Below are 8,166 nucleotides of genomic sequence, written 5' to 3' on the forward strand. Positions count from 1 at the left end.
TTATTTCCGTCATTTATTGCATCTATCTATGGAAATTATACAATGAAAAGTGTCGATGTCGTACCTTTTATATGTATACAATATTCCCCCTAAAAAGAAATAGAAAATGAGAATACTGTAAAACTTTTTTTTTCACCGGCAGGGAATCAGAAACACTGCAGACCGAGGACCCAGCAGCTCTCGCAACTAAACCGGTGATTGTCATGGAGGGAGTGAATCACTTTTAGTTCGCTTCTGGAGAAGTTCCTCGAGATGTTGTTGAGAGAGATATTCCCCCTGAGCTTACTGCTACTGAAGCCTGGTCATTGTTGGCAGAGGTAAGAAAATTATAATTATAAGAATATTTTCTGTAAAGATTATTCAAAGAAAGACAATTCGCCTCGAAGGAAAATTACAGCATTAATTGCGTTAAGCGAGAACCAAAATGGGAATTATAGTCTTTTTTATTCAATGATTAAAAAATTTTCTTATTTGATATCCATTTTGTTTCTGGTTTTACTTGGTTTAATTCACAAAGTATCGTGACATTTGTCCCAATACGGAAATGCAGCTCTTTTGGTCAGCTATTCGAGCTTAACGATTTCCTTAAGCTTGATAGAGCTCAGAGAGCTCAACTACATGGGACTATACCAACGTGTAGAGTACTCTTCGTACGCACACGCATGCGCACACGCAATAAACCTTTATATACATGCACATGCACTAATTATGTTAATGCCTTTTTTGCCCCAAAAAGGGCCGAAAGGCGTTCTTTCAATAAAGTTCAAAGAAAAAAAGATGGAACTTTGTACGTGCTCAACTTTTCGAAATACTTTTTTTTTGCCTTAAAAGATCGCGTTATGCTGAGGGCCAAGGGAACGATGTTATCAGTGGAGGTGGTGACATGGGCTGAAATCTCTCCTCAAAAGTGAGAGGAACACAATTGAGTTTTCTATTGTTCTTTTATACACATGCAAGGGCATCCCTACACACAATGAAATGCACACAAACCCTTACACACAATATATTCATACATACATACATAGATATGTAATTATACATAGATACATACATACATACATGTATATAAAATATAAAATATATACATACATAATATAGCAGTCACTTCTTAGCTTTATTCTCATTAAAGAACATAGTTAAATAGAGCAAGCACGAAGCGCGAGCAATTTTTTTTGTATTTCATGTATTTTTCCTGAAAATTTAACAATTTGAGCAATGTATGTAATGCTGAACAAGATGTGTATGTAACAAATAATTACTGCGAGCGCGAGCAGATGCTTTTTTATATACGTCCTTGCCTGTTAGAAAAGGGACCTGATACACTGTTTGCAGTAACCCATGAAGACAATACATATTTCAACATTCAAATAATGCGAGCGCGAAGCGTGAGCTGAAAATTTTGATATTCCAACAAAAAAAGTGGACATTCTAAGCTCTTTTTGTAGTCGTGAACATGATAGTTATATAGCTTTGCAATCGATGAGAAATCGAAGCGTGAGCGTAAACAAAATTGAGATTTCAGACCCTAAAAACGAGACTTTCTAAGCGCTTTTCTAATCATGAACATGATAGGTACATAACAATAAAGTTGATGTGAGTGCGAAGCACGAACGGAGATATAATTGAGATTTCAGACCTTAAAACGGGACACTTTACTTTTGTTAGTAAATCAGGAAAAAATACGGGTGACTGGGTATCTTATTCATTAATAAATGAGCGCGAAACCCGATCACAAAGTTGTTTATACTCTGATATGAAACTTTATAATTTAAGCACGTTTTTGTTTTTTAACTGCATATATGAATAAACATGCAAGAGAATGTTTAGATTTACACCTAGAACTCTGTAAAAAAAATAAGTCCTAATTTAGCACTTATAATGCTTGTATAGTGACTGCACTACGAGTGCTGATATTCTAATTTAGTTTTGAACTAGAAAATCAGCACTCGTAGTGCAGTCACTATACAAGCACTGTAAGTGATAAATTAGCACGTCATTTCTTACAGTGAATAGGGCATTCTAAATGCATTTTTATTGAAAATCAGTAATGCTAGCGCGAAGCGCGAGCTGAAAATATTTGATATTCCGATTTGAAAAAGGATGAATATTTAAGCGCTATTTAAAGCACTGTGTAGGAAAATTCTGAAGGGTGAGGGGGGGGGGTGGTGTTCCTACAAAAATGTCATTTTCATTACATTTCTGTCATTCATCATACCTACTAGATTTCCAGGGGGTTCTGCTTATGCTTATGGGAAATAACACACGCAGCATCCCAAGGACAATTTTGGGGGTGCTTCAGCAGGGCCATCATTATGCTATATCCATCCACTAATTTCGATGTTCGACCTGCGATGCACCAGACTTCTTCAAAACCCTCGTCGTAGATTGCTGATGCCCCATGGGGGATGAACCACACAACAGAAACTTTTAATTGTGGGCATTGTAACAAAACATCGGTTCTCCTTAAGCTTCGTCACAAGTCTTCAGTAACAAAACCAAAGACAGTCAGTACCATAATTATAGTATAGTGCCTTTAATTTATTTAATTTCTTTATATTTCATGGAGACGTCATAGCAAGGGCCGCGGAACGATTTTGAAAGTTGGGGGGGGGGGGGCTGGTCATGGAAAAAAAACATAATTTGATGGTTATTTTTACGTTCATGTACACGGTTTTGAAAAAAAAAATGCGGCAGCCTCCCTTCCCGTTCATTACAATTTTCAAAGTGACATCTTCCATACGCAGATTACGTTTTGAAAAAGCACTAATCTGAGCGCAGCTAGAGACAAGTGTAGGACTAATGCACTGCAGTTCATGAGCCAAAACTACATGGTTTAAATGAAGGTGTAGGTCTTACACTTGATGTAGATGCCGATAATTTACATTTTTGTAAAAATTTTACATAGGTACCTTTTGAGTTGAAAAAATAGCTGTTTTTCCGCTTGGGATTCGGTTCTCTGTTATTCACACATATTTTTGCGTGTTATATGAACGGCGAGGTGCAAGCAGGAGACAGGGAGAGGTCCTGTACGAATGGCCTACATGTACTTCAAGACGAAAAATAACCATTAGTCCCTTCGTACAATCCAAAAGTACATCCCTAAAATGAATAATCATATACTATTGATTATTCATGTAAAAATATAGCAATTTGCGAAAACCTTCCCATAGGTACCTAAGCAATATTAAGACACCATATCAATAAGACAGTTCATAGTTCCTTTCTGCGCATGATCAAAAGATTCTACGCATGATCAGAAGAAGGTCATGTACGATAAAGTGACATGGCGCTTTAAAATCTAATGAGATAAGCACCAACTTTGATGTCTTGATTATTCATATATTCTTTTGAATTGTCGTTTTCATTTACATCCACAAAAAACAACAATACTTCCACGAACGACTGGTATTTCACAGTTTGCAAAGTACATTGTGCAACATGCTACGATATGCATTCAAAGAAGGGATGCAACAAATGCCTTTTAAGTGTTCATTTGTGTGCTATTCTAGTCACCTGGTCTATTCAATTTCTTCATCCTGCTATGTAAGGTAACCTTACGTAATATCTTGCTTTGAAATTTGCCTATCATGATGGAAGAAATGAAAGGTCATTTGACCAAATTGTCCATGAAGTAACTACGAACTGGTCTATTGACAAAATCTGCCTCTTGTCTATTCAGAATAGCGCATTCTGATTGGTGAATTGTTTGGGGGCGCGATAACGTCAGTGCGTGATAATTGAATGATCATTCATCACTATCTGGATGTGATTTGTGTGATTGAAAACATCTAAGGTAATCCTGCTCACCTTGGTCGACGACGAAGTTCCAAGCTCACAGTATCTCTGGTACAATCTCACTCTGGTATCTGGTCTGGTATAAAATGGTCTCTGGTGTAATGGTCTCTGCCGTGGCCCGGCGTGGCAGCTCTTTATATACGTGGCTGCCGGGCCTACGGTTGACTGTGCAGCAAGGGCTATTGATCGGGGGAAATAGGGGAATCAGGGGCAGGGTCTCCTGCCCTACATTGTAATCTTACCGATTACTATACATCGGAGTCGGAGAAAGAAAAAAAACATGTACAACCAAATCGTCGTATCCTTAATTATTTTATTTTCATTTTAGGCCTATAGCCCTAGGACCGAGCCCTAACGTTAGGTCTAACTTAATTGCGAAAGCCGCTATTGTATTGCTGTACGACAGATTTATGTACCGGTATTATTCGCGGTAATTTCGAATTGTTAAGTGTGGCTTACTCTGTTCATGCAGATGAGATTACTTGCACGCATCGTCTGCTTGGTCGCCGACGTTCAAATACTAATAGTTACAAAAGTACGTAAAAGTCAATCAGTCGATCGATCAAGTGAAGATCAAACACACGTCTATGCATTCATGAATTGCATGCTAGGCTATGCGACCGGTGTACGGTCGGGCTGCGCCGGTGTGGCGTACGTGCCTAGGCTTCCCGCTGCGCTGCGGTGGTATTTTGATGTCGCTCTCCCGCTAGCCGCTCCGAGCTCCGCGGCTAGCTAATGCATAATAATGAACCGACCCCGGCGCTATGCTCTCTGATTTGCTAATACCTGTGAACAAATGAGGTCAACGCGTGATAGGTTAATGAATATTTATCATGGTACGGTCGGTAACGGGTTTTTATTGGCTGTATGTTAATGAAAATGTGACATCATGCCTCATTTAGTATTTGTCCGCCGATGCGTGTACACTTTTTGTAATGTTCCGCGGCACCTGATTGTGAAGCGGTTCTGGCTCCCGTTTGTTTAATAATCAGTGGGCAATGGGTTCAAATCCTGCACTGGGTGTCTATTTTTAATATCCGGCAAGACATTTAACCATATTCCGCTGTGATCATCCCAGGTGAGGTAAATGGAAACTTCATTCCTTGAAACGCGGTGCAGGGAAACTACCATGTGGTAGAACCAGTGGAATTATGCACTTTTATAGGGACTTTTGTTCAGCAGGATTCAAGCACAGTTAATTATAACCACCTTTACTATCAATATTATTACTATTGTTATCATCTTGTACTGCTTAACATCTAATAGGTAATAAGTGATTTCATGTCGTATAACATGGATTTGAACAAGGGCACAACGTTTCAGAACTTACAAGCTCGCCATTTTGAAACAAAATTGAAGATGGCGCCACTTTCTACATTCAAGGATATCGAATGGAACGGGGAAGCTTCACCGTGGATCACAGATGCACAGGTAAATATCTGACCTACCGTGCATGTGTGACGGTGTGTGTGTGTATGTGGAGGGGGATGTGAGTAGGGTCTAGTTAATGTGAATAAATTATGGAGCTTTGTGAGTGCAAATCACTGATCTCTCCAATAACTGGATATGCTTTGTTTGAAGCCCGCGAGTTCTATTGTCCGGCTTAACATTTCCCCCAAAAGGAATTCATGTGCATTGGAGCGATATGCTAGCTTTCTGCATACTGAAGCTCTCATTGCTTTACATACAAAACATTTATATATTTAAGGTGCCAGAATCCTCAATTTTCTTACATGCATGGTACTTTCCCAGTACATTTCGGAAACATAACTTTGAAGGGGTTGGTGTTTTTCTCACCTAACATGCCTGAGGAAGAATGGATGAAATCCTTGACTTGTCTAGGGGTATTTTGGAAGCATTGCCAAATAGCATCTTAGGGATGGAGCGAGGACTTTCTAGGTAATGCAGGCTTATAACATTGGGATTGAACCCCCCTTATGTTTCAAGAACAAGTCCAACCCAAAAGAAAGTTAATTTGAATAACTAATAGAGAAAACTCAAAACAAGCATTACACTGAAAATTTCATCGCTTAAGTGAAACTTTGAAATGTCATAACTTTCATATTTTACTTCCGATTTTGATTAGATCTTCAGCATTATTGTGTGTTTTTTCTCTCTATTCAAATCATCTTTTCCGTGAGGTGGACTCGCCCTTTAAGAGTGTCTCTCCCTCCGTCACACCCACCCTCTTCAATTATCCTCTCCCCGAGTCTGTTCATAGCATGACGGCGGAAGCGGGGGGGGGGGGGGGTTCTGTCCCCCTCCTAAATTTTAGGTGGCGGACGAACCCCAGCACCCCCCTAAAACTTATGTTGATAACCTTTTTTTGTTTGCTTGTCAATTTTGATTCCTGCGTTCCCCCCTCAATTCAGGTGGACACCCTAAAATGCTGTTGTCAGAATTCTGGTTGATAACCTTTTTTTGCTTGTCAAATTATTTATTTTGTTTTGCATCCCCCCCCCCCGTGAAGAACTCATATATTCCATCATCAAGGACTGGAATTCTCTACCCCCCCCCACGTCCAATCAATCTCAGTCTCTAATAATTTTAGAATACGGGCAACTATGTACTTTCGTCACTAAGACTTAAAGGGGAATCCAACCCAAATAAAGACTTGTTTTTATAAGAAAAAGAAAAATCAGACAAGTTAATAGGTGAAAGTTTGAACAATATTGGACAAACAACAAGAAAGTTATGAATTTTTAAAAGTTGTAAATATTGGTAATCACTATACCCATGGAGACTTCAAATTGGCCGCTTATGTGATGTCATAGTGATGTAGGGCAAGGACTACTCTTCCATGTACTCCAGTACATATTATGGCTAAAATGTCATTTTTCCCTAAAGTTTTATTTCAAATTTTATTTTTCTTTCATGAGGACATAAAACAATATACTACATGGGTTATATTTAGATTACTGCCCCAGGGGAATAGGTACTTAGGAGAAAACCACAAATCCCTGATAATAAAGTACATGGACTATGGGAAAGTTGTCCTTGCCCCTTGTCATAATTTACTTACCCAGTTGCCAATTTGAAATCTACATACTATTAGAGATCTCAATTTCAAAGCAGCTATAACTTTCTTATCGCTTGTCCGATTTCTTTCAAACTTTCGCCATTCTGTTTAATTTATTTTTCTTCTTCCCAACACAACATTTTATGGCCAAGGCTGGATTCCCCTTTAAGCAACAATGAGAAACAAAGTGCGCACTCCCAGTTTCACCTCGGGTGGTTTCTCTAATAGGGACGTTGAGGAGTATTATCAAGGAGGAGAATGAATTTCAGGTGGACCCCACCCCCTCCCCTAAATATTTGGGCTTCCGCCGCCAATGGTTCATAGTTAAATCTGCCATTCCATTCTTGCACAATAAGCCAGTTCGTAGTTCCTTTCTGCGCATGATCAAAATATTATCCGCATGATCAGAAGGTCATTTGTACTAAAGTGACATGTTGCTTTAAAATCTAATGAAATAAACACCAACTTTGATGTCTTGATTTTTCATATATTCTTTTGAATTGTCGTTTTCATTTACATCCACAAAAAACAATGCTTCCACGAACGACTGGTATTTCACAGTTTGTCAAATACATTGTGCAACATGCTATGATATGCATTCAAAGTAGGAAGCAAAAAAACCTTCATTAAGTGTTCATTTGTGTGCTATTCTAGTCACCTGGTCTATTCAATTTCTTCATCCTGCTGTGTAAGGCAAGCTTACGTAATATCGTGCTTTGAAATCTGCCTATCATGATGAAAGAAATGAAAGGTCATTTGACCAAAATTGTCCGTGAAGTAACTACGAAATGGTCTATATCGCTCCTGCTGTAAACTCTGTCTCCAACCCTTCTCCCCTTCACAAATACACACACCCACGCACACCTCCACAGACACCCCCAAATACACCCTCACACACACACACACTCGTCTCATTTTTTCTTCAAACATCAGTTTGAAGGTAGACCCCAATCTTAAATTAAAAATTCTAATGCAGCAATTGAGAAAAGTAGACATTGCAAATAGAAAATCTCAATTGAAAAACATGATTATAGATAACATCTACACTCCGCGTGGAAAATGCCAGTGGATGCCGTGAACGCTATCTATTTAATTTTGGCTTCTTGGGGGGAACTCGGCGTGCTGAGGTACATGTACAACTTCCGGTGCTTCAACACGGAATAGGCCAATCAGCGTTATTGTTCCCATCCAGTTAGTGGAGAGATCAGTGGTGCAAATGAGCAAATGCAAAACCGTCCCACTCGTTGTTAGCCGGTATATACGCGAACAGAATCAGAGTTGTCGAGCGAAGCATGGGATTCTGATTCACTCAATTATCTGCACAAATGAGACGAAAACGAGGTAATACTGAT

Source organism: Lytechinus variegatus, chromosome 8 (genome assembly GCF_018143015.1).
Source record: "Lytechinus variegatus isolate NC3 chromosome 8, Lvar_3.0, whole genome shotgun sequence".
Taxonomy (NCBI): domain Eukaryota; kingdom Metazoa; phylum Echinodermata; class Echinoidea; order Temnopleuroida; family Toxopneustidae; genus Lytechinus; species Lytechinus variegatus.